Source organism: Penaeus chinensis, chromosome 11, assembly GCF_019202785.1.
Source record: "Penaeus chinensis breed Huanghai No. 1 chromosome 11, ASM1920278v2, whole genome shotgun sequence".
Classification (NCBI taxonomy): domain Eukaryota; kingdom Metazoa; phylum Arthropoda; class Malacostraca; order Decapoda; family Penaeidae; genus Penaeus; species Penaeus chinensis.
Genome location: NC_061829.1, coordinates 34,848,417 through 34,855,916, shown reverse-complemented (window position 1 = coordinate 34,855,916; position 7,500 = coordinate 34,848,417).

Below are 7,500 nucleotides of genomic sequence, written 5' to 3'. Positions count from 1 at the left end.
TACAATTAATTAATAAAACAAGAAATAACAGCAATAAGATAATCTCAAAACCACAATAAAATGCTCTTAAAACGAACTAAAAAAAAATCACTCTAAATCCTCCAAGGTTAAAATACACGGAGAAATCTAAGAACGATAATAAAACGAACTCAAAAAACTGTAAAACAAGGTCACGAAATCCTCAAAACTAAAAATGCATGTAAAAGACAGAAAGAAAGAAAGAAAAGAAAAAATCCGCAAAAAAATCACATCGCCTCAGGAACTTAAGCAAAGGAACAAAGATTCTTACCACTTTACATCTCGCATCCTTACGACTACAAACAAATCAAAGAATCATCTCTCTACTTCCTATACCGGGTCACACGAACTGCTCTCCTCTCCTGAAATAGCCGCTTGGTAAATTCCATTCCATTGCCCCATTCGTCCTCCATTCTAGATTCACTACACAAGCCCTCCTCTGCTATTGGAGCCAAATTACCTACATACATGAATAGTGTGGGAGGACTCCGTTAACAGCAACATCGTGGTCCGTGGCGATCAAGTGTTCAGAATGCTTATCTTGAATTCTACAAGTTAATCGCTTGCACGTATAATGGACGTGGGAATTATATCGTTTAAATGTTTATAATGAGCACTTGTTATCATAATGATATTAAAACATTATATGTAAGTGTGCCATGGAGACATCATTATTCCAACTGTCCGATAAAATTAACAAGTGATTCTTTCATATCTGTGTATGTCTAGTAAAAGTGGACGGAAAGAAAAGTAGAAGAAAGGAAAATAGGAAGAAGGAAGAAGAAAAATAGGGGGTAATTATTGTATATATATTTTTTTTGTGCCCTGTATAATTTTTATAAACCGGAAATGCAAATTGTTACTATAAGGTTTTATGATAAGATTTTATCCATATACTTACAGAATAACCTTTACTAAATCCGAAATTTTAATTGGATTATACTTTTCTATCTTTGTCATTTTTAATGCATTTTTTCCTTCTTGCTGTCATTAATTATAGTTATCAACCATTTTCATTATTATTATTATTACTATTATTATCATTGTCATCATTATCATCATCATTATTACTACCTTGGTATTTTTTTATAGGTACCCCATTGTCACTTTTAATTTGTTTTTTTCTTCTTGCCGTTATTAATTATAGTTATCAACCATTATTATTAGTATTATTACTATTATTATCATTGTCATCATTATTATCATCATTATCACTACCAAGGTATTTTTTAATATATATCCCCATTGTCATTTTTAATACATTATTTTTCCTCTTGCCGTCATTGATTATAGTTATCAACCATTATTATTATTATTATTACCATTATTATCATTGTCATCATTGTCATCATTATTATCATCATTATCACTACCAAGGTATTTTTAATAGGTATCCCCTCTCTGTTTTGATGAAAATGCTAGCTGGCAATATCTAAGCTAACCCCCGCCTCTTCACCTATTTTCGCCTTTTTCTTGGTTTCGTTTTCAATTATTTTCTATACATTGTTATTACTGACCAGATTGAGTGTCAAAAGGGGGCGGAGCTAATCCCAGACAGCCAATGGGAGTGCTCTAAGGGAAACAAATAATTTAATTTTCGGCTTCATAAGGCTAAATGAAGTGGAACTAACTGGTTATATATACACCTCTGGTAGTAGTTGTAGTAGTACCAGTGATATTAGTAGTAGTTGTTGTTGTAGTAGTTGTAGTTGTAGTTGTAGCAGCACCAGTAACTAGCACTGGTTTATGGAAGGCCTGTGTCTAGTTTCTTGGAGAAACTGCTAGGGTTATTCTGTTAATTTGTGAATGCGACAAGTAAGGTGCAAAATGTTTATTGAATGTCTACTGTGTATATCAGATAGAACTACATATTTACGTAAATCTTGTAGAGTCTAAGAAAGGTAAACAAAATCTAGGTTTGATGGTTTGTCTTGTTCTAATAAAATTTGTAGAGGTGTAGTGTTTCTGTGCTTTTGTAGATCATTGACGTGTAAATTTCTATGCACACACACACACGCACACGCACACGCACACACTCACACTCACACACATACACACACACATATATATGAGTGTGTTTGTGTGTAATATAATATATAGTATATATATATACTTACTGGGAGTTGGAACTTTGTCCTCTACCAAAGACAACAATTTAACAGGTGTTATATGCACTTGCAGGTTTCACAAGTGTTCTCCGAGGTAATGCAACAATAGAAAGAGACGGCAACGTACAGAGATAAATTATATGTGACGGTGCGAGCCTAGTTTGGGTTCCACGCAGGGGTACCAATGCGTATAATTGTCGTCTGCTGTGCGACCTTTTCAAACGCGGGAACTGATAACCACTGACTAGCGAACAAAATGTAAACGTGGAATACACAACTTTCTTCTAATAACAGGTGTGACGTCACAGAGGCACCACATTGTATAAGCCGCTCAAATTACGTTTTATTTTCTTGTTTTTTTAAGACATTGTAGTATTATATTGGATTTTTCCCTCATCTATAAACCACCTTTTCTTGTTTAGTCCCCCATCAAGAATTATGGGTTTATTTGTCTATGCTTAGATAAAACTGTTAAGCGACCAATTGGCTGCGTGAAGAACGGGAATCAAGTATGAGTGCAATGCGTCCAATAAAGAAGATTTTTCTTAATATCATGTTTATTGTTTTTAACATCCATCATTAACAATATTATTTGTAGTAGGAGCAGCAGTAGCAGTAGTAGTATTACTTTCATTATCACTATGATTTTATAATCATTATTATAATCACGATCTACCACTATTTTTATTATTATTTATTATATTACTGCTGTTGTTACCTTCATTATCATTATTATTATCATCAATATCGTCATTATTATCATTATCTTTAATATTTAATTCTTTCCTCTTTCTCTCCCATTTCTTTTTCTCTTGTATTCCTCTCCTTCGCCATCTTTTCATTTTTCTTCTTCAGCTCCATATTCTTCACTTCCTCCTTCCCCATCTCTTTTTTCCCTCTTCTGCTCCTCCTCCCTATCCCTCTTCTCCTTTCTCCTCCCTTTCTTGCTTCTCCACCCTTTTCTTCTCAAGGAAATTATTTTCGTTTCGTGGACCTTGATGACGCTGGACAGGAATTTTACTCCTTTTCAAATTACTCACTTATATACAATACAGTAGCCTCAGGTCAGAGGGTTCTTCCCTTTTCAGTGAGTGTGAGGCTTCATGAGACACCAGTGAGTGTGAGGCTTCATTAGACATCAGTGAGTGTAAGGCTTCATTAGACATCAGTGAATGTGAGGATTCATTAGACATCAGTGAGTGTGAGGCTTCATGAGACATCAGTGAGTGTGAGGCTTCATGAGACATCGGTGAGTGTGAGGCTTCATGAGACATCGGTGAATGTGAGGCTTCATGAGACATCAGTGAGTGTGAGGCTTCAGAGACATCAGTGAGTGTGAGGCTTCATGAGACATCGGTGAGTGTGAAGCTTCATGAGACATCAGTGAGTGTGAGGCTTCATGAGACATCAATGAGTGTAAGGCTTCATGAGACATCAGTGAGTGTGAGGCTTCATGAGACATCGGTGAGTGTGAAGCTTCATGAGACATCAGTGAGTGTGAGGCTTCATGAGACATCAATGAGTGTAAGGTTTTAGAGACATCAGTAAGTGTGAGGCTTCAATTAGTAAGCTAACACAAACACCAATATTAACAATATCAATAGTGATAATAATCATGATAATGAATATAAAAATAATATTTAAAATATACACTTTATTCAACAACAAGATCTTCCATTATTTCACAGTAAAATAAATAAAACAAATTACTCCGTATCCTAGCCCGCAAACCAAAGCACCCTTTGTTCAAACAACAAATATACATAAATCTATACGTTGTCACATAAATGACTTTACGACTTACCACACCTAATATTGATACACTTGGTACAGCTCCTATAGGAAGGCAATAAACTTAATACGGGGTAATGGCGTAGAACCTTTACTCCTCACGAAAATATTCATACAAATCACAACCTTGGTAGGGAACCGATTTATGAAATTAACATTAATTATACCTGGAGAGATATTGCAGAATCAAGATAACACCAGTCTGATATGGTCAATTTCGTAATAAAACAAACGTGCATTCATATCTCAATATAAACAATACAGATTTACGAACGCGCTAGAATATTGCACAAGGGTCATAGAGAGAAATTGTTATATAAATGATGGATATGAAGATAACAAATTAAGATGGATAATTGGAAGTAAAATAAAAATAAAATTATATGATGCATAATAGGTTCAATGCATAATGAAACAACCTTTGTCTTCATTACATGTCATTCCATTCCAAGTTGTACTCATGGGGAATTTGAATGGCAAAATCCTACAACTTGGAATGATATTATTAATATCTCAATGTCAGACATAAAATCCGTCAATGGCGAAATCATTAACGGTGTCGTTGAAGTCTTCTAAATTCACTTAGCCTCCCTTTTACATAAGTAACGCCCCTGCTCACTACATACCTGTTTATCTATTCAAATACTCCCCCCATTCTTTCCACACACACACACACACACACACACACACACACACACACACAGATGTGATTGTGAGTGCATATATATATATATATATATATATATATATATGTATATATATATGTATAAATGCCCCGTTTATCAGCAGGAATATGGCATGGCAGTGTTTCATTATCATAGTAGATGAAATAGATTTTCGTACAATGTATGAATTACTACCAATATAGTCTTGCACCGGCACATTGAAATATCTCGACTTCCCTGCACGTTGCCGTCCTTCTACTTTGTTAGAATGGCTCAGAGAACACTTGCAAAACACAAAATTGCACATATTCCAAAGAAAGGTTTACTCAGCTGTTGCTCGCCAGTTAGGAGTCTCGACAGAGTACTTCAATTTTATTAACTACACTGTTACCATGTACATCAATTGCCCCATATGACAAAATGCGACAAAACTAGAACGAATGAGATATCATTCTATCGATGGATTTCTCTCATTCTCTACTATCCAAATTTATCGAAATTATGCCTCGGACCCTTTCCCCCCATTAGCGACAATCTTGGCCCCGATAGCAGGGGAGCACATGAAAGGTACCAGGGAAATTGCGGGGTAAGATATGAATGAAATACACAGAATCAGTCACAAGATTGTAAAATGCAAGGGGCTACCGTCCACAACCCCCGGCCAGGAAAGCAAAGAATCCTCCATGTATTCACGGCAGGGCAGAGCACACGACCGACATGCGGGAGGAAGCGCCCGACGCCAAGTCTGTCCAACGCCCTCTCTTGCCGTGAATGGGAGGATCGCAGGGCGCACAGTCCCTATATTAGACAATATAGTGATTAATTGTGTGTATATGATTCATATTTTACCCCGCAATATCGGGGCCAAGAGTGTGGGGTTGGGGGGGGGGGGGGCATAATTCCTATATATTGTACTAGAGGGAGAGATGAATCCATTCATCATCATCATTATACGGATAAATCATTAGATTGATCACCCGTAGCATCTTTAACAAACTGCCTCCATCCTCTTCTATCCTGCGCCTTCCTATATACATGTACCACTTAAGTTTGTAAGCTCTCTTATGTTGTCCTTGTATCTGTTTTTGGGTCTTCCTCTTTTGCGTTTCCCAAACACCATTCCACTTAATAAGTCTTTCCCTAGCCCATCTCGTCTTACAACATGCCCTAAAAATGCCAGTTTCCTTCTGTCAATGCAATTCAGCAGTCGATCGGTCGTTTTTATTTTAAGTTGTTCCAAAATGCTATCATTTGTTCAGTCCAGCTTACACGTAATAATCGACGGCAACTCCATAATTCAAAAGATGCTAGTCTCTTGCTGTCACTTTGCTTTACAACCTAACATTCAGAGCCATATGTTGCTATTGGGAAGACCAATGTGCTCAAGAGTCACTTCTTAGTCTTCAAGGAAAAGGACTTGTTTTTCCACGTGTGTGATAAAGCAACTACTGCATTTTTGACAATGCTTATCCTCTTTCTGATTTCTTTCAAGTCATCATATGTGTTTGTTATGGTTGCACCCAGGTAGTTGGAGTGGTTAATCTCTTCAACTGTTTCTCCGTTAACAAGTAATATTTCGTCACTTGGGGAATCAGTTTCAATTTTCATAACTTTAGTTTTATCTACATTCAGAAAAAGTCCAGCCTCTTCACTTTTCAATACTACTCTGCTGACTAACACTTGAAGCTCCTGCATTGACCCAGCAATCAAAACTACATCATCTGCGTATCTCAAGTTATTTACGGTACGTCCCCCAATTTTGAGAGTCCCTTCAAATTTATCAAGTGCTTCTCTCATGATTGCTTCAGCGTATATATTAAAAAGGTGAGGTGACATAATACAACCTTGTCTTACTCCCTGTCCAATGCTAAACCATTCCGTTAACCCATAAGCTGTTCTCACTGTTGCCTGTTGTTGTTTATAGAGAGAAATCCACCGATACCAAATTCGTCATGATTGGTTATGCGAAGGTATTGTAAAACATTACCACGGCCTGTACCAAGTCGTAAGTCGTAAAGCTATTTTGTGTATGCCTGGACTGGCATTATAATTATAGCGATTACCACTGAGAATTCTGCATAAACACAGCTCAGATGTTGTTGGGGATTGATCAATTTAGGATCTATGTGATGGAGTAACGTATATATTTGTGTATATTTATTGTACAGGTGCTGTATATAGACATATAGTGGTGGCCCTGTGTCTGGGTATATACATACATAAACACACAAAAAAGCGCGCCGACGCCTACACACACAAACAAACACACACACACACATACACACACACACACACACACACACACACACACACACACACACACACACAAACAATTGTAACACCTAAACAAAATAACAGCATGGGAACTGCTTGCAAGAAGTACGGGATGAATTAGCGTGTTCTAAGGCCATTGTCACAGTTGTAGACCTAGAGATAAGAAACATAAGGCTTCTCTGGTATGAGGCTAGGGTGATCACGAGATAAGGTCATTTTACAAGACTGTCCATTGTCTGGGATACATATCCAGAAAGGCCATCAATTAAGGTTTTGGGACGTAGGGTGATTCTGTAATCTCATACAATATAGATGGTTCATTACATAAGTGCACACCAGGTTTTCGGAAAGTTCTGTGCTCATCAATGTATATATGGTCACTATTATTATCTCAGTATGTGGATGTGCCACATCTATAGCCCAAACTTGCAAAACCTATTTTGTATTGTGGAGTGGAAAAGTAACATTTCAAGTAATGTGAAAAGAAACAATAATCTACCAATTTATTGCAACCACAAACAAAGTGAATGGCGCCATACAGACTTTGAAAAAAAAAAAAAAAAAGCTACAATAATAACAGATATATTTGTATTTCTTCTGTGCCATTCCTAGTACATTAGTACAGAGCTTTGGATAGATACTAG